Source organism: Pteropus medius, unplaced genomic scaffold, assembly GCF_902729225.1.
Source record: "Pteropus medius unplaced genomic scaffold, Ma_sr-lr_union100, whole genome shotgun sequence".
NCBI classification, from domain to species: domain Eukaryota; kingdom Metazoa; phylum Chordata; class Mammalia; order Chiroptera; family Pteropodidae; genus Pteropus; species Pteropus medius.
Genome location: NW_024351729.1, coordinates 14,068,619 through 14,088,967, shown reverse-complemented (window position 1 = coordinate 14,088,967; position 20,349 = coordinate 14,068,619). Strand labels below are relative to the sequence as shown.

Here is a 20,349-nt window from a genome sequence, read left to right as displayed (position 1 = left end):
TGCTCTGGGCATTTTCTCTCAGCCTTTTATGCTTACCAATCAGTTCTGCTCATTTCTAACTGCCTCATAACTCTGCTCTCATGACGTTTCTCTGTGTAAGCCCCTAGTCCTGCTACCATCTGCTGCTGCTGCTGCTGCTACTACTACTACAAAAAATGGAGTCTATTTGGAGTGATTTGCTCACTATCATTGACCTTGCTGGGCAAAGCCCTGTGCTGGGCCACTTCGCAAACTGTTGGCCATCCTGTATCCTGGTGTGTCTCCTGGTCCAGGACAGGTGAGGCAGAATATGAAATTCTTCCACGTGAGAAATTACTTGGGCTCTTCCCTAAGCAGAGACTGTGAGCTTGAGATTTCCCTCCAAACTAGGAATTGAGGCAGACACTATATTGACCTGGTTGCTACAATGGCAACAGCCCACCTTAAAGTAGTTCTATGGCAGCTGTTAAAAAAAAAAAAAAAAAAAACATTAGGAGGACAGTATTGAGTCGATGTTTGCTTCAGAGGAGGGGTAGAATGAGTCCTATTACTGCATTTTTGCTTCCTTACAAGGCTCTCTTATATTGATTTAAAACCATGTGAATCAGATCAGGTTTCTCTCTTGCCTAAAGCCTTCCCAAACTTTCCCACAGCATTCAGAATACAACCTACCTTCCTCCCCACGGCAATCAGGCACTGCCTAGTCGAATCCCTGCCTCCTCTTCAGCCTCAACCTGGAATTCTTTTCCGCTCACTTACCAAGCTTCAGCCATGCCAGCCTTTCTTCTGTTATTCAAAAGTTATACTCTTTCTTCAGCTCAGAGTATTTGCACGTGCTATTCCCTCTACCGGAAACTCTCTTCCTTCAGGTCTCATGGGATTAGACGACTTTTTATTCTTTAGGTCCCAGCTTAAATGTCATCTCCCTAAAGAGATCTTCCCTGGCCAACTGAATCAGAAACTCAGGGGATAGGCATAGCACTCACTGATCTTTGAGAACCACTGTCTAAGAGAGCATTGGAAAGAATTATGGTACAAGCCAGAGAGATTCTGAGTTTCAAAGGACTTTTGCACCACTACAAATTTATTCAGATAAATAAATATCCCACGTATATACTTATGCATTGTTTATGTGATAAACGCTATAAAGAAAATAAGATGCCATGAATCTCAAGGTGGGCAACAATCTTTTCCTCTATTTATTAAACAGGGCAGTGGCGGTGGCAGAATGTAATCGAGATAAGATAGAGAAGGTGTCCTGTGTTCCTGAACCTGCCTTGAATTGAGATGTGAATCAGGGATGTCTGAGGATCTGGGGGATGGGGGAAGGGAAGACCAGAAAAAGGACTTGGAGTGGAAAAGACCTTGATGTGTTTAAGAAACAGAAAGGAGACCAGTGTGTCTGACGCAGAGAGCCAGAGGTGGGGGAGAAAGATGAATGTGGAGAACGAGGCACAAGCCAGTCTATACATGGCAATGGTGAACAGTTTGGGCAGTGCCCAGGGTATTTTAAGGAGTCAGGGGAAATGAAGGAATTCTCAGTTTTAAAAGACCACTCTGGATGCTTTGTGGAGAATGGATCATGAGGGTACAGGTGTAACTAATATTAATAACATACTTATGAGGCTTGCAGTGTACTTGGCACTGCTTTAAACCCTTTATAAGCAATTACTTTGGTGAGTAATCTTATTATGTGCATGAGGTAAATACTATCACTCACTCCACTTTTTGAACGGAGACACAGAGAGGTCAATAACTTTTCTGAGATCGGACAGTTGGTAAATGACAGTGCTAGAACTCAAACCCAGACAGCATGAATTGAAAGTCTGGGCTCAAAACCACCATGTCAAAATAGGCATATTATTCCTGCCTTCTCTCCTGACAAAGGATGGCTTTGAGCTTAAAATAGTATGCTCTAGTAAAGTGTTTTGAATATTAAAAAGGTACTAGGTGCATTTAACAATGCCATTATATTGTATAAATATAACTCATTAAACAACGTATAATGAATTGGCTCCTAATCTTCTGTATATTGCGGTTAAAAGCAGCACTAATATTTGCAGCAAGAAAAACAATTAGCACATTCATTAAGCAGAGTCCTGCTTACACTTTACTCATTAACTTTAATCATCTATGAAATGCTTGAACTAAACTAACCTGTCAGCCCAGAGTCATTAGTGCTTGTCTACAAAAGATGATGCTTTAATTTTTAGGTTATGTTTTAATTTTACAGACGAGGAAAGAACCCAGCTTAGTCACTATTTTCCCTTAATAGTACTTGTGATCAAGATAGTGAATATTATGTAAACTAAAAAATCATTATCTTTTACAATAGCATCATCCACTGGATCCTAATTTATAGTTGCATTTATTCCCCTTCACTTTCTCAACTATGATAGCTCCTCTTTGGCTTTTAAGTAACAATACACATTTTTAAAACAGAATATGTTGATACCTTTAAATGGTATAATTCTTTTGTCTAAGTCAACACAGAGAACTCCATGTGTGACACTGGAAAATTTAGAAAAGTCGTTCTCAATTGTTTGAGGTATGATGGACACCTTGAGAACCTGAATATACTCTGGGCCTCCTCCCAAGAAAAATGTACATATACATAGTTTCTAGAGGTTCACAAAACTCCTATAGTGTACCCTTGAGTCACCAGGGTAAGAATCCCAGGGAAAGAACTTGTGCTTTAATCTAAGTAGACTACTTAGAAGCAACTAAAGTTTATCCTTAGTTGATATTAAAAGTGCCCCCCCTCCTTTTTTTTTTCTTTCCAAGAAGAGCACCGACTAATAAGTGTATAAGAGAGACTAGAAGCAGAAAACTCAATACTGGGAAAATTTTAATATGGAGTTGATATTAGTTAGTTTTAGGATATCATGGTTTCTTTTTTTAGATGATGTAGTAGCATTCGTTATTCAGAAGATTGTGTTTATTTGGGTGGGGGGGATGTTTGCTAAAGTAAGGATAAAGCTCATGATAACTGGAATTTACATTGAAAAGATTCAACAAGATAGACAAATGAGAGAAAGATATAGATAGATGATAGATAGATAAATGATGGATAGACAGATAGAAAATAATGAAGATAGATAGATAGATAGATAGATAGATAGATAGATAGATAGATAGATAAATTTTGGACTGAATTGTGTCCTTCCCTAAAATTCATTTGTTGAAACCCTAATCACCAATGTGGCTGTATTTAGAGATGGCTTTTAAAAAAGTAATTAAAGGCATTTACCTCTATGGTGGCAGTGGTAAGCATGCTCAGACTTTGGAAAAGGCTTGCCTCCAGTGTTTCTTTTTGCTCGATGGCAAAAAGAAAGTCCGACTGGATCCCAATGAGACCAATGAAATCGTCAAGGCCAACTCTCGGCAGCAGTTTCAGAAGCTGATCAAAGATGGGCTGATCATCTGGAGGCCTGTGACTGTCCACTCCCGAGCTCGATGCCAGAAAGGCACCTTGGCCCACAGGAAGGGCAGGTCCGTGGGCATATGTAAGAGAAAGGGCACTGCCAGTGCTTGGATGCCTGAGAAGGTAACCTGAATGAGGAGGGTGAGAATCCTTCACTGACTGCTCAGAAGATACAGTGAATCTAAGATTGGCTGCCACATGTATCACAGCCTGTTCATGAAAGTGAAGTGTCATGTGTTCAAAAACAAGCGGATTCTCATGGAACACATCCACAAGTTGAAGGCAGACAAGACTCACAGGAAATTTCTGGCTAACCAGGTTGAGGCTCTCAGGTCTAAGACCAAGGAAGCACACAAGTGCCATGAAGAGCAGCTCCAGGACAAGGAGAAGGAAGCCATCCAGACTCTGTCCAAGGAAGAAGAGATTAAAAAATAAAGCACGACCTCCCTTACCTGTACATAGTGGCCTTGGCGATTATAGATCAATCATTCAATAAAATAGCCTTCGTCTGCCTAAAAAAAAAAGCAATTAAGGTTAAATAATGTCATAATAACGGGGCCCTAATCAAATAGGACTGGTGGCCTTATAAGAAGAGAAAGAGACAAGAGGGGCATGCGTGCATGGAGAAAAGACCATGTGAGGACACAACGAGATGGCAGTAGTCTGCAAGCCAAGAAAAGAGGCCTCAGGAGAAACCAAATCTGATAACACTTTGATCTTGGACTTCCAGGCTCCAGAACTGTGTGAAAGTAAATTTCTGTTGTTTAAGTCACCCACTGACTGTATGATATTTTGTTATAGCAGTCCTAGCAGACTAAGATAGATTGTCAGATTGATAAGTGATAGATTAGATGATAGATAGATAGATAGATAGATAGATAGATAGATAGATAGATGATACATACATACATAAGTACATACATACATACATACATACATAGACAGATGATAAATAGAGTAGATAGATTAAATATGGAAAATATTAACAATTATAGAAGCTAGGTGAGTATATGGTTTCTATGTTACTGTTCTTTCAAAATTTATGACAGTTTGAAATTTCATAATAAAAATTTTAGGGGAAACATCCTTGCTTTTGAGCATTTAGGGTATTGGAAAAGAAAGCATTAATGTCTAGAGGGGAAAGTTTAGAGGAGAAAGCAGGGTTTACATAGATATTCTAAAATAAAAGCTAATATTAGAAGATAGAAAAGAAATATCAGAATTGTAATAGAAATAAGATTAGGGAAGAGAGTAATAAAAAAGAAATGTCTCAAGTTAGGCTCACAAATTGTCCCAAACCATCTTAATTTCAAGTAAACTGAAATTTCTTGCAGATTTTATTGAATCCTTTCTGGGTATACCTATAACTATCAACCTTGATCATTAGAGTATTAATTTCCTGCAGAGTCTATTAAAAAATATTGATTTGATTTATGGTTTACCAGAATTTGAGAATATTACCAGTAAATATGACAGGTAGAATTGATGTGAAACAAGGCCTTCCCACTACAAACAGAATTATTGGGTAAAGGAATTTTAATGCTTTGCTAGAACATTTAAGAAAAACTGGATAAATGAAGAAATGTACTACATTTCTGGGTGGGAAAACTATTGTCAAGATATAAATTCTCTCCAAATCTATATGTAGATTCAATGTACTTCCAATCAAAATCTCATCCAGATTTTTTACAAATTTTAAAAACTCGATTCTAAAATTTATCGAGGACTAAGTTTGTCAATAATAGAAAGAAAAAAACTCCAGAAACTCATAAAGAAGAAGGTTGGATGACTTGTCCTAGCAGATACTAAGCTCTGGTTATAAAAATAGCAGGATATTGATGTGAGATAAACAAATTTTAAAAAATACAGAACAGAGAGTCCAGAAACTGACTCACACATATATGGAAAATTGATATATCGTAAAAGGGACTTTACACATTAGTGAAGAAAGAATGGGTTTTTGAGTAACTGGTGCTTGGACAACAGCTATGTATATTGAAAATATGAATTTAGTTCTGTCACAATATAACAAAAAAAACTATTTAAGTTAAAGTTTCAAATAAAACTTTTCTTTATAGAGTTAGGAAAGAATTTATTTCAATATGACCAAATAAACAAACCATAAAGGAAAATATTAATATTTTTGACTACACAAAAGTGAAAAACTTTTGAACATTAAAGGGCATTATTTAACACATGAAAATAATTCACTCATTGGTAGAAAATATTTGTAATTCATACAGTAAACAGAATATTAGCTTGCAGAATCTTTAGAATTCCCCTAAGTAAAAAAGACAAACAAACTAATGGGCAAATGCATGAACAAGCATTTTGCTGAAGAGGAAATACAAAGAGTCAATAAACATTGTCTCCTTATTATAAATAAAGGAAATACGGATTGAAATCACAAAAAGAGATGTCATTTACACTCACCAGATTAACAGAAATTGTAAGTCATATGTTGGCAAGAATATGGAGTATCAGCAACACTTACACACAGTTGACAGAAATGTACATTGGCTCATCCATATTTTTAATAAAGTAAACAAGCACATATACCCTGCAGTCAGGCAGTTAAATTTCAGGTATATACCATAAAGAAAAGCTTTCATGTGTGCACCAAAAGACACATGCAAAAACGTATGTAACAATGTTGTTCATAACACCAGGAAACTGGAAATAACATAAAGGATTATCGTGACACTGAATGAATATCTGTCTCTATATATGTAGGTAGATAAATAGGTAGGTAGATCATTGATGAGAGAGAGAAAGAGATTGATTGAAGGTAGATAGACCCCTTAATATCTTAGTTCGTATTTCCTGTTAAGCATATTAATATATGTAACTACTGTATAACACCGTTATTAGCATCATAAAATTTAACAAGAATACAGTATTTTATTTAATCTTTAATTCATACTTTTATCTAATCTTCCATCTATAGTTAACTTTTCCTATTTTTTCAATAATATATCTTTTTCTTCTACTACAATATCCAATCCAGGATCATGCATTACATTTAGTTATCATATTGCTTTGATCTCTTTTAATCTTTAAAAATTTCTGAAATTTTTCTTTTTGACTTCCATGACATTGGCATTTAAAAAAATACTGATCAGTTATTTAACAGAATATTTTCAGATTTTTTAAAATTAAATCTGATTTTGAATCATAGTTGCAATGATTTTTCTTTATCTGGGTTATAGAATTCATCCACGTCTCCTAGTCATTTTTTAAAATGTAGATCTTCGATTAATTTGGAGTTTATTCTGGTGTGTAGTGTGAGCAGTGAATCTAATTTTATCTTTTTCCAAGTGGCCATCCAGTTGTCTCAACACCATTTGGTTAAAAATAATAATAATAATAATAATAACAACAACAACAACAACAACAACAACAACAACAACAATAATCTTTGCCCCAATAATTTGAAATACCACCTTTGTCATATACTAGATTTCTTCATGTAGGTGGTTTATTTATGAACTTCCTATTCTGTTTTATTGTTCCGTCTGTCATTCATGCACCAGTATCATACTTTTTTAATCATAGAGGCTTTAGAGTGTGCTTTGATGTCTGGGAGAGTTGTTTTCTCTCATACTTCTCCCTTTTCAGTGTTTTTTCTAACTATTCTTGTGTGTTTATTTTTCCCTATTAAGTTTAGAATTGACTTGTCCAGTTGCAAAAAGGAGCTTGTTGGTATTGATGTTTTATTAGGATTGCATTAAATTTATAAATTAACTTAGGGAGAAGTAACATCTTGATTATGTTGCGATGTCCTAAGCAAAATGAATGATGTCTTTCCAACTGCTCTCAAGTCTACTTTTGTTTTTTGAACACTTTTGATCTATGAAAATGGCATTTTAATACAGTTAAACCTAATAAATGTAGTAGATTTATCATGCCTTTGGATAAGAGACTCAGTATAATGAAGATGCCATTTCTTCCTGACTTAAAGCATATATTTAATAAAATTCTAATTGTAGTCTCAGCAGCAATTTCATTACCCTTGATAATAATTTCCATACTCATTTGGAAAGGTAAAAAGTCAAAGCAGATAAGAAAGAGAAGGGGGATGGAGACTTGTCCTATTAAAAACCAAGACATCCCATAAGGCTAAAATAATTAAGGCAGTGTGGTATTGGTGCTTGGATGGACAAATGGACCCGAGGAACAAAATAGAGAGCCCAAAATCAGAACCATGGTGTATTAATCAGGATAAGCTACAGTAGCAAATTAGCCCTAAAATCTCAGAGGCTTAGCACTTAGTTTACTTCTTGCTCATATAGAGACTGCTGTCAGTATGACGACCATGAAGTAATTTAACAACCCAGGCAGCTCTATCTTGTGGCTTTGCCATCTTAGCAAACATTCTTCAGGGAAGTGGAAAATGGGATAAGGATTTTTCACTCTCATCCCAGGATTGACATGCGTGGCTTCTGCTCACAGGTCATTGTCCACTACTAGTTAAGTAGCCCTGCTGAGCTGGAGAAGAGCTGGGAGGTAGAGCCTTGGTGTGTCCAGGAAGAACTGGATAACCGATATTGGTGAGCATTGTCATGTCTACCTTACACAGGAACTTGACATATGAAAGATTTGACATCACGGATGCGCAAGAAAAAAATGGAATATGCAAAAAATGGCAATGAATAAATTGGTTTTTATATAGGAAAAAAATATTAAATCAGATCTCTATCTCACACTGTGCCCAAGCATTCCAAATGAATTAAAGATTTAAATATGAAAAACAAAGCTCTAGTGTTTTTAATAGAAATTAGAAGTTACTGTCTTTACTAAATGTAATAAAAAAGGATTTTTTTACAAGACAAAAAGTACCAAATATAAAGGAAAGGATTGATAAATTTGACTAGGAGCAAAATAACACAAACGATGTTTAAAAATAAACCACAGACTTGAAAAAGATATTTGCACTATACAACAACAGATTATATTAAGAAATTTAACTCCCTTAAATAAATAAGAAAAATAAAATAAAAAAAAACACAAAAAATATGAATTAAAAAAATAAAAAAACCACAAAAAATAAAAAAACAAAAAATATGAATTATATGAATGGGCAGTTCTACTTCTGGGTATAAAAATATTTATTATTGAGGAAGGAGGGGAATGGGCTTGGAAAAGTCCTTCCCAACTCTATCTGGAGTGTTTTGTTTTTCCTATCACTTCCCCAAAAAGAATCTGAAGCAAGCATGGCAAATATAAAATTTAATAAATATTAAAGTATTTATTAATTCTCGGTGGTTGGTAACTTTGTTATATTGCTTTCTATTTTTCTGTATGTTAGATACATTTCTTAACATTAAGGGAAAATTTAAAAAAGCATAAAACACTTAAAAGACCTAATTCATTTAAATGTATTTTATTTGATCAAATCAGAGATCCCTAATTAGTCAGGATAAATGCACAGACACTGTATCCGTAGGTATTCACAAACGCTATATTCATCTATCAGAGACCCAACTAAATTGGGAGTAGGAAGCCTGAGTTCATCTCCCTCTTAGTCCAGGCCTTAGTTTTCCCACTGGTTTGCTTTTAAGGATACTGCAAGTGTTACAGTGTCTGTAAGAACAGATCCCACCTAGGCATGGAAATCTTCAGAGCTGCATTTATGTTTGCATGTCACAGGGATACAATTTAGTTCACAGAAGCAATAATTTAAATAAGAGCACCCAATGGCAATCTCACAAATAGCCCTATTTTATGGTAACTATTATGCATGTGTCACATTACTGCTGATAAGATGCTTTGAATTTCTGAGGGAAAAAAAGTGATTATAAAATATTATTTGATGTAGTTTTCTTTCTATTTTTAGACATCAGTGGCATTTTAATAGCTGCCATAATTTTGGCTATACTGTAAAGTCATCCATATATCATTTATGAGGCTCCTAGACATCTGTTTCTTACATTAGGTAATTAGTTTAGACCAAGTTATGGTGAATGACATATAGTCAGTTGACCATCTGCCTCTATAATATGCTTACTTTCAGGACATGGCTCTTGTTCTGTGTCATGCTATCAGTATTCACTGCAGAGGTATGTAACCCAAAGTTCCATTTCTCCTCTCTGATCATTTGTATCTTAACTTTTTCCAATAAGATTTACAGACCAGACCCACAACTAACACAAGGGAGATTTAGTTTTAGATTTAGTGGATGCAATCAAATCCCTTAAAGATAGACTGGTCAAGGGGTTATAAATGGATGTTTTTATATGTGATGTGGTTTTCCTAAATCAACAAATCTTCTTATATGTTATACATCATCATAACAATGACAACTGAGAGCACGGCTCTAAAACAACTCTGAAGTGTCAAGGTCTGGCATTTCTTTGGGGGAAGAACAAGAGCTCTCAGGATAGTGCCCTGACAACAGCTTCAAAATCATCTTGAATTTCCTATTACGTTCATAGCTGCCTCACATGTGCTGGTATGACAGCCTTTCTGGCTCCTTGTCCTATAAGCCTTGTTAAAGTGCATTTTCATGTTATTCACAAGGGGTTAATTTATTGAAAAAGACCAAAACGGAAAGGGGGAAGGGGGACATGAGGGAGGGAGGGAGGAGGAAAGAGCCTTTTTATTTTCCAGAAGATTTGAGCTAGACTGCTGTGAATGTGCACGTGTGTGTGTGTGTGTGTGTGTGTGTGTGTGTGTGTGTGCGCGCGCGCGTGTTTTAATCTGAGACTTGGTTTCCATCATAACATTAAAAAGTCACTTCATAATGGCATTATTCCTATTTTCAATTGCCATATTGCTGTTCCTACCTTACCAAGAATTATGAGTGAATAATTCATCCTAATTTCCACTTGTCTGTTTTCTAATTTTTTTTCACAATGAGCACATATTAATTCTATAAGTAGAAGAAAGAGCCACTTTAATTAAAAATGTTTTAAGGTTTGCCAAAATATTGTGATTTCATCAAGTAATTTTATTTATTCCTTATCTGGTTCTACCACTCACAGATGTGAAATGTGATAGTAACTGGGAATTACTTTATATCTATTGCTTTGCAGCAAATTTGAGGTAACCATATCATAATAGCTACAAATTCATTATTTTGTCCCTGTTGTTAATAGGATATTAAAACACTCAACTGGCCAATGTTAATAAGTAGCAAAGCACATGTAAACAGCATTTGCTCTACTCATATTTTAATAGATTTCCTTTGCTGTAAAGTCTCTTGACACCATAATATGATATATATGCAAATCGCACTGAAATAGTTAAATAACAATATGATGTAAGTAGATCGATAATTAGATCCCCACAAATCTAATATACTATGAGACTCAGCTAAAATAAAGACTGGTACAGTAAAATGTGATTTTATCTACTAGATTAGACCAGCCTGAATAGAAAAATATACAGATTTTAAATGTCAGTAACCATAAAATCACACGCATTCTTAAGTGTGTCACTTTTTTTTCTTCAAGTCCTTATTCAAATTTTACCTTTCCCCTGAGGTTTTTTCTGTTGTTTCTAGAATGTTCTCTCCTTTCCTGGAGTTTTCCATAATTTGCGTATTTTATTATAACACTCACCACTGCCTCACACTCTGTTATCCCCTTACTGAGGCACACAATTATGCACATTTTAACATTTTGGAAATTGAAATGTATTCCGTAATTTATATGTACATTTATTTAATGTGGTGCTGTTTTCCTTTCTTCTTTCCCTTTTGCACCTCCCCCCACCCCAGTCAGTTCTCTCTAAATCAGTGGAAAGATTTTCAATTGATCAAGCCTGGGAATAACCTTGCAATCCAACTATCTGGAGGACAGGTAACACATCTGTTTACTCTTGTATTCTCTAAGAATATAGACTATAGTGCTTATAGGGTAGAGACCTGGGGGGAACTGAAATGAAAAACCTCCATCTTTTTTAGCCTGAGAGAAGAGAAGTATTTTAAAGAGCTGATTGCCATCAGGAGAAATTTTGGGATTTATATAATTGGAGTGTCATCCAACGATTTCTCCTTCATCTCTCTAAATTTACATTAGTGTTCTAAATTTCAATCTCATGTGATATTGTATTTGTCTATATAGCAGCAAACAAATCAGACTTCACATACTTTATGTAAGTGACTTAAAGTTCAAAGCCCTAACTTGCTTTTTGTTCTTTAATGGACACTATATTGGGCCATCCAATGGCCTCTGCCCTCTCAAGACTGAAAGATGCATTTCCCCAGCTGCTGGGAGTGTTGGTGGCTGACAGCCACAACTGCGTCCTGTTGCAGAGACTATTCTTCATTAAAGAGGACTGCCTAATCTAACCTCACATCCAGTGACTCATCAGAGATATAAAATCCCAGTCCCTTGCCCCAATTTGAGATGACAGTGCAGAATCACCCTAACTCCAGAGCAAACTATGGGGTCGACTGGGGTCTTGGTCATGAATGCGACACAGCCCAATTCCTTCCTGTGCCCACTCCTGATTCCTTCTCCTTCTCTCAAGAGTCTATCTGGAGATTACTACCTCCCAGGGAACCTGACCTGTGCCAGTATGTTAGGAATGGTTAGGAAAACGATATAAATTTAAGAGTTAGTAGTAAAAGCCCTTATTATTGATGATAGGTGGAGCATGGATAGATCCTAGAACATGGGAAAACTTTCATGATAGTGAAATGAAATGTTTAGCAGATCTGATGTAAGAGGTATATGAGAAATACAAAGGAAATAGTAATAATAAAGGTAATCATCACCAATTAAAGATTAAGTGTGAAATCCTATGCCTGCCTTGCAGCATATCAAGTGACTCTCATCTCTTGTCACTGGAGGGCAGACAAAGTCAAGAACCAAGCCCAAGACTCATAAGAACAAGAGAAGCATTAATCACAATAATTGAAATCCCTGGCAGGTGTGATATGCCAAGTTCAAGGCCCCAGTTAGGAAGAAATGGGACCCTGAGACATGAGATGGGTTATCTGGGTTGACTTGCTGGACAAGCTTGAGTCTGCAGATTTCTCTGAACCCAATCCTCCCTGTTAAAGGCTAATGTCCAGCCTTGATGGAAGACAAGGCAGAGCAACTCTGCCCTTGAAGAACAACATGAACTCTACTCAGGATCTGCCCTGACCTCCCCTTCTGGCCACTCAAATAACTAGATTTAAGTAACAACAAAATTTGGCCTGGGACATGCTAGGCATACTAAGGAAAGAAAGGGATCATAGATCAAAGGAGCTATAGGATCTAGACAACATGTACTAGCAGGAGCTAGGAGAGTACATATAGGACTGAAGTTTAAGAATTAAGGGGGGTGGTGGAACGTAAAGGCAGATAAAGAATAATTTATGAAAGTAATGTAGAACTTAACGGTTGGCAAGGACTCAGACAGTGATGACATGTTACTAGGAGAATTCTTAGGAACTGAGAGAAAGCAATGGCCCACACTAAGTAATATAGAAATATTGCGCCATATGGTTGAAGGAAAGATCAAAAGCGTCAGAAAAGTAGGCAATAATGAGTATACCAGATAAAGTTGTAAAACCCACCAGATGACTTTGACCCACAAAAGACCCAGAAAGCATACCACTTAACCAAAACAATAAAGGATGCACTGGGGCAAGAGGAGGCAGCAGCATTGCTGGGAACCTAAGTGGTGGCCAATTTCTGTAGATCAAGTCTGACAGTAGGAAATGTTATTACAGAATTGAGCCCCCTTGTAGCAATGGGGATCATTGGATCTCAAAATAATAAAGTGGGGGGCAGCAGTGGCACTCAGTCATCTAAAGCAAAGTGGGTGCAGTTATTGCCATGAGCAGCAAGGACAGAGTAGCAGCCAAGGGGCTGACCCTTAGAAAGTTATAGAGCTGCTTAAAAAAATAAAGGACCCCTGAGATGACAGACGGAAGTAGGAGCTATAGTTTATCTATTCAACTTCCCCTTATATGTGCCCTCTGGGGAAAGAAGACCACCAGAATCTCAAATGAGCTACTCCCAGAACATACATGAAGCAAGTAGATATGAATGGCTTAAGAGGTGGACTATAGTAGCTGCTGTGTTGGGCCATCCAGATCCTTCTTTTCAGCACTGAAATACTCATTCCCTCAGCTGCTATGAGGGTTGGCAACTAACAGCTCATAACTGAGTCCCTCATTAAAGACTGTCCTCTCCTGAGAGAGCCACCTTACCCAACATCACCTACCTTCTGGGAGTAGCATTCAATGACTGGTCGATGAGGAAATATAAAGGCTATCTCTTACTCTAATTTAGATAAACATACAAAGTTATTTAAATTCAAAGCTCTTTGCAATCATCCAGGGCCTTTGTTTGTGACTGTTTCACAGACCAACTTTTCTCTCTGCTGTATCCTTCCTCCTTCACTTACTGCAGGTGCTGATTCCAACACTCCCCAATAAATTCTCTCTATCCCAAAGTCTGTTTCATGGGGAAACTTATATGCAACACTCCCCTCTCACCACATCTGACATCAGCAGTTTCTAAGTATATGTCTTTGGACTTGCTAGAGCAGAAACACCTAGGGAAAGTGTGGTGTGTGTGTGTGTGTGTGTGTGTGTGTGTGTGTGTGTGTGTGTGTGTATTTCATTTTCCATCCCATTCTACAAAACCACAATCTTCACGAATGGGCCCCAGGAATGTAGGAACTGCTACTATATCAAAAAAAAAAAAAAAAAAAGCTCAAATCAGCCTATGATGTATAATTTTCTCTATCTTCTTGTTCCAGTTTATTACAGAACGGAGAAGCAAAAATGGTCAAAAGTTTGATACCAGTTAAGTAAAACATAGAAAGTTAATGTACAAAGTTCTCAGGAATGACTAGTATATATATTTTTTTACTATTAGACACTGTAACTATTGCAGCCCATCTCATTTCTTCCTTTACTCAAAAAACTCAGAACAGAGTTTGTAGCCAACCTCTGGCTTTCCAGAGAACTGTACTGTTTGTGCTTCCAAACATTAACTTCATCCCTGGCTGTCTCTCATTTTTGCAACCCAATTTCCCCTTCACCCCAATTTCCTCATCTATTTCTTGTTGTATTTTCTCTTTCACACACTATTCTAGGCACATCAAATCTATTTTGTGTGTGTGTGTGACTGTGGAGAAGTGGAGAATCAATTAAGAAGGAGAAAGAGGATAGAAAAAGGAAAGAGAAAAAGAAAAAGGATCATTTTAGTGCTAGTATAGGTGCTAGTGGATATGTAGGACTTGAATAACTCAGGCTATAGATTATCCTAAGCTGCTTTTATCAAACCTTGTTTTAGAATGAAAACTCACCACTGAGCATTTTCTCTTAACATTGGACAGTTACACTTGCAATATGTATATACTAAGGTGAAAAGTGAGAAGAATGGGAGGATGAATTTGGCCATGGTTGGTCTGGGTCCCATTACCCTAACCGAAAGTTCAAGTTTCAGTGTTTGTCCTCGGGCGTTGTCAAGTTCCCCTACCTGGCACCGGTCCTTCTGACCCAGAGCACTGACAGCACCTGCACACAAAGCAGAAGTTGCAGGGGGCAGGGAGGAGGGGTATGCTTAGAAATCATTCTTACCTTGTCCATAGAGCACTGTTTATAATAATTGTAGATCTCTAAATTCCCATCTGATTCTGTTCTTTTTCTACCTAGTAGCCCCTGTCTGTTTTATATTAAGATTCTGTATCATGGGAGGGAAAGTGAAAAGCTTTCTCTGGAATAAATCTGGAATGAAAACCTTATAATGGGTTGGTTTTTTTTTTTTGGCTAGAGAAATGTCCTAAGTGAAAGTGCCAAAAAGTCTGACATTATGTCCCTGATTATAAGCTTATTCTCTCCTGTATTTGGTAATTACTTGGAAGAATAAAGCTACAGTTTCCAAATGTATCAGAATTTTAGAAATATGGCTTGCACATATTTGAACTTTATTTTTTCTTCTCTAGAAGGTCAATGATCATGATTAATAGCAATTCCACTTGTAGGACTTCTGGACCACTTGACCCCCTAAGGAAAAATAAGAAAATAAAAATCAAACTAAAATGCATTTATCTTCATTTCAAGAATATGTGTTATTCACCTCTATTTATTTAATGGTGCTTTCTATCAGTTTTTGACTGGGGTTGCCTAATATTCTTCTGCCTCTTAGAGGGCTTACGATGGCCCTGCAGCATTCCAGAGCTTGCCCTGGACTAAGCTTGTCATCCAGCCTGGCTTCCCACTCTCAGGCTCCTTCATGTCCTTTAGAGATATCTGCCTTATAGGAAGAAGCAAGGACAGGCCCCTAGGTCCATATCGAAGTGTGGGGTAAACATCAAGAGTTCTTGCCTAAACCCACAACAGTGCTTGACTTTATATAACTGTTACCATAGTCTGGTGTTGAACTCCATAAAAGCTGAACCCAGAGGGGTATTAGGGAATGAAATAAGCTCCTCCTTAAGTACAAGTGACTTTGAGAAAATCGACCAGTATTTACCTGGTTTATCTAGAGAAAGAAGTATAGCCCCCACATTTGTACGGCATTTTATTATTTATCATGAACTTCTATAATATTCATAGAGTCTAATGATAAAACCATTAAAGAGGCAGAACTAGTGTTATCACCTTCCTTATACAACCACCTTACCTTATTTCACTCTCAGACACTTGGACTTTTGGTCCCTAATCTACAGGTTTATATTCAGGATATACAAAAGAATTAGCTTGTTCATTGGTCAGCTTAGTAGAGCTGCAAAAATATCACCATCACATCCTTTTGGACAGGATAACCAGTTCTAGGCTTCAGGTCATCTTAAAAATAAGGGTTTGCCATTATAGAGTTGCTTAGCATCCATCTAGTCCTAATACTCATTTTGATCTATAAAAAATCTTAACCAGAGTACAGACTTAGAGCAGTGAGAAGCACATGAACACAACACACATAAGACATAGAGAATTCTCCCATAAACACAGAAGAGAGATATAAACTGGGCAGGTTATAACCTGAAAAAGAAAATAAAAAAATAAGCACCAAGGCAAAGAGAGACAGCATGTAGTCTAGGCTGTTAGTGATGCTACACAGATCATCTGGTTTGGATGATCTGTCCATAAAATTTGTAATAGGATGAATTAAATCAGGTATATTAGGATATGTAGGGAAGGCATGACTGAATCCAACTGGGGGATGGCTAAAGAAGATTATGCATTTCAAGACTGAACAGACATCAATACAGGAGAAGATCTTTTACTGATAATATGATCTGGCTTCTGTGACAATGGTGGAAAATTTCATTTTTCCACTTACCTTCCTGGCCTCTCTTTTTAGCCTCCTTTGCTGGCTCTCCCTCCTCTAATACAATCTCTAAGTACAGTTAGTTGTACCCCAGGGCTCAATCTCCTCTCTGTCCCCCAATTCAACCAACCCAAGTCTTCTTCCTCCTTCAGTATCCCAATCTCAGTAAATGGCACCACCTTTTGGGTTGCTTAAACCCAAAATCTACACATCATTCATGATTCCTTTTCCCTCAAACTTGACAACCACTTCACTCTGCAAATCTTGCCAGTCTCTGCCCATCAAGTTGGCCTGAGGCCTTCTACTTTTCTGCATCTCCATGGCTATCATAATCCAAATTACCATCATCTTTTTTGTGAAATACTATAACAGTAGTTGCAGTTCTTCCGGTTTCCAGATATAGTATCCCGTGTAGGTACTTGACCATAGCTTGACCATAGGTCAATCAGATTCCTTCTCCCAGAAATTTAAATATTAACCAGGAGGACATATAGAAGTCACCCTCCATTATATCCTTATTTTAGGAAGCTAGTTAGAGATGAGCCACAGGAATGTTAACACCATGAAGAGCCAATCCAAGAGTTCCTGGTCTAGAGATTCTAGAGCTTTCTTGGGTATTTTTCCTCCAAGGCCTCATCGTTTAGCTTTTCCTTTAATTTGGTGAGCCACTCAGTGTATTTCTCTAGGGCAGGGCACAGTAAAGTTTCCCTTGAGGGTCCCTGAAGAATCTACAAATGAGCTCCAGTTGGATGCCTGCCATGACAAATGACATAAAATCTTGATTAGAACAGCATCGGTCCTGATGTTAGTGGACAAGGACTTTATTTTATACACTATTGTATTCTTAATGCCTAGTACAGTGCCTCGCTAATACTATAATAAACAAAACATTTGTTAAGTGAATGAATGAATGAACGAACGTTATTCAGGCAAAAGAGGAGAGAAGAAAGATCCAGACAGTAAAAGTATTATGTGGAGATGAGAGTGAACATGGCACGTGAAAGAAACTAAAAAGAGGTCAGTGCGTACGTGGCCTACGGAGTCAGAGAGGAAATGGCTGAAGATAAGGTAGGAGTGATCAGATCGCAAATGATTACAAGTCTGGTAAAAGCGAGAACTTCATGGAGAAGGGAAAGGGGACATCTTTTTAAGAATTTAAGAAGGGGAGAAAAGGATAAAATTTGCCTTCAGAAAAGACACTCTGGCCACAACATGTTTTGGTTGGAGAGGTGGTAGACTAGAAATATGAGACAGATTTGGACTCTGTTGAAGTAATAGGCAAGAGATCTTGATAAGAGAGAAGGGCTGTGGAGACACAAAGTTGGAGAAGATAGAGTCCCTCCCCAAGGACCCTAGAGTCTATTGGAGAGAAAGATAGATAACCATACTATAAAGTGGATATGATTGTTAGTCCTGTGGTAGAAAGGTGAAGAGCATCCCAAATGGCCCCAAATGGTTCTTCTGGGCTCTCAAATAGCAAATCATCATGTTTCCTAAATGTCCAAAAACTAAGCCCTCTCAGTTCACCAGCCTATTAAGTAACATCATGATAACTCTATAGAAAAATACCACTTTAATATTGTAAAAGAAAAAAAAAAAACAAAATTCTCTGAGGTTCATTTGACTTAATAGAAACAGCATTTCTACTTTGAAATACAAACGTACTCAATATATTTTCTTTAAGTGTTAAATAAACAAAGTACCCCCATTCAATTTCAAGTGTTGTATTTTACTTCTTGGTAGCAAATCTTAATTGCCATGTACCAGGTACAGGGATGTGGAAAAACGTAAGAAAATTCTCGACATATTCTCAGGCTTCCCTTGATAAACATGATAGACAATATAATTACCACCATATTGAGTTTCCCACATTGAGATTGAAGTGTATTCATGTATGAATAAGTAAAATGTATGAAATAATAAAATTGTATCAGTTTAAACACGACTATTGAAATATCTGGTTTCCAATGGTTATCTCTCTTTCTCTCCAATAGACTCTGAACTCCTCGGGAAGGGACTCTATCTTCTCCAACTTTGTATCTCCAGAGCCCAGAGCACACTTCTCTCTCAGCAATAAGCAGTCACTATCTGGGTATCATCAATAAGATACAGGGACCCCTCCTCAAACAGCCCATAAAATGAAACTCATTGCAGAGAAGGAGAACAGTCAGTAAAGCAGGTCAAAAGGACTGTGTGGCAGAAATTAGCATATGCCCTCCACTATCACTATTTTACCCATCTACTCATTACTACGAGAAAACTCTGAGTTTCAGCTAGGCATTCAGCCATTCAAGTAGAGACTTTATTTTCCAGATTCTTTGAAAGTTATATGTGGTTATGTGATGATATTCTGGCCAATGGGATGAGCAACTTCTGGGAAGTTGCTTAAAGAGAATCTGGTTGCTCTCAATTCCCTCTTTCCCTTTTCCGTTGTGCTGGAAAGAGGATGTGATGCTTATGACCTGGCTTTGACAATGCAGCTGAGGACAACAGTCCAAAGGAAGGAAAACTTATAAATGAGAAGAAACCCGAAACCACAGATAGCTGATAGAGCAGAACCATCTACCTACCCTAGACTTCTCCTCATCTTCACCTCTGGATTATTATGTGAAAGAAAAGTAAACTGCTAGCTTATTTAAGCCATTGCACATTTGGGTCACTTTGTTACAGCAGCTTAGTCTGACCCTTACTAATACAGACTGGTTCTAGACAACTATCTCCAAAAAGAAGAGATTTCCTGTTAGTGTCGACTCACAGCCAGTGGAAGATAACCACATATCCTATTGGAATCCGGTGACCACTATGACTTCTAGAGCACCTGAGACAAGAATGGTAATTGACTGTGACATACTTATCTATAGCATACTGGTCTTGAGAGTTGGTTACCTTCAATGCTAAGAAACAGTTAATTTTCTTTTCATCAAGGTGTTTAAGGATGAAAAAGAACCAGGCAGTCAAGGTAAAGGTGTACTTCACTCCTTCCTGCCACTTTCCAGCAGCTCACAAATATAGACAGCAATCTAGCAGTGAAGGATTTTATAAGCAAAAATTACACAAAACAATCAGAAAAAAAATGGTCCTTTGTGTACACTGAATGGTCAGCAATATGCTATTATTTGTTTTAAGAGCTATTAGCACTGTGCTCCCACACATGCCATAGTTTATTTTTCCCAGTGGCATCCTCTACATTCTTTTCTATTACTCACTGAATGTTATTCTAAATACATATTGAAATATACTTTTTTTTCTGAAATAAATCTTCTATTGCTAAACTGGTACACCAAGACATTTTCATTCATCTTAAGAGGTAGAGTTCATTGCTGATTATAAACTCGATAAACAAATATCTCTTTATTGCCTCATTGATAATTACACAATATCTCTACTCTATTTTCTACTGAGTTGATGGAAACTATTTCAACAGAGTAGACATTTATCATTGCAAGAGAAACTCCCATTTAGACATTAACTACCTTAGCTTTATTAGAAACTCATTTTCCACAGATGTCCAGGCATGATTTGCTCCTTTTTTTTATCAGGAAATAAATAATATCAGGTAATAGCTTCCTGTGGCAGAGGTTACATCTTTATTATACCCAGAGAAATGGATATCAACCAGTCAGAGAATAGCCAGATGGCTTATTCTTCTTATCAATAAAATTTAATTTTCACTAAGCCAATTCTGATCAAGCTTATTTTTAAATAGGAAGCAGACATTTAAGATTC

At 37.0% G+C, this 20,349-nt stretch overlaps 1 pseudogene; it reads left to right on the top strand.

Annotated features, from left to right (window-relative positions):
* The first annotated feature begins 3,251 nt into the window (after window positions 1-3,251).
* LOC120587419 (60S ribosomal protein L19-like) lies at window positions 3,252-3,838 on the top strand (annotated as a pseudogene).
* The last annotated feature ends 16,511 nt before the right edge of the window (window positions 3,839-20,349 follow it).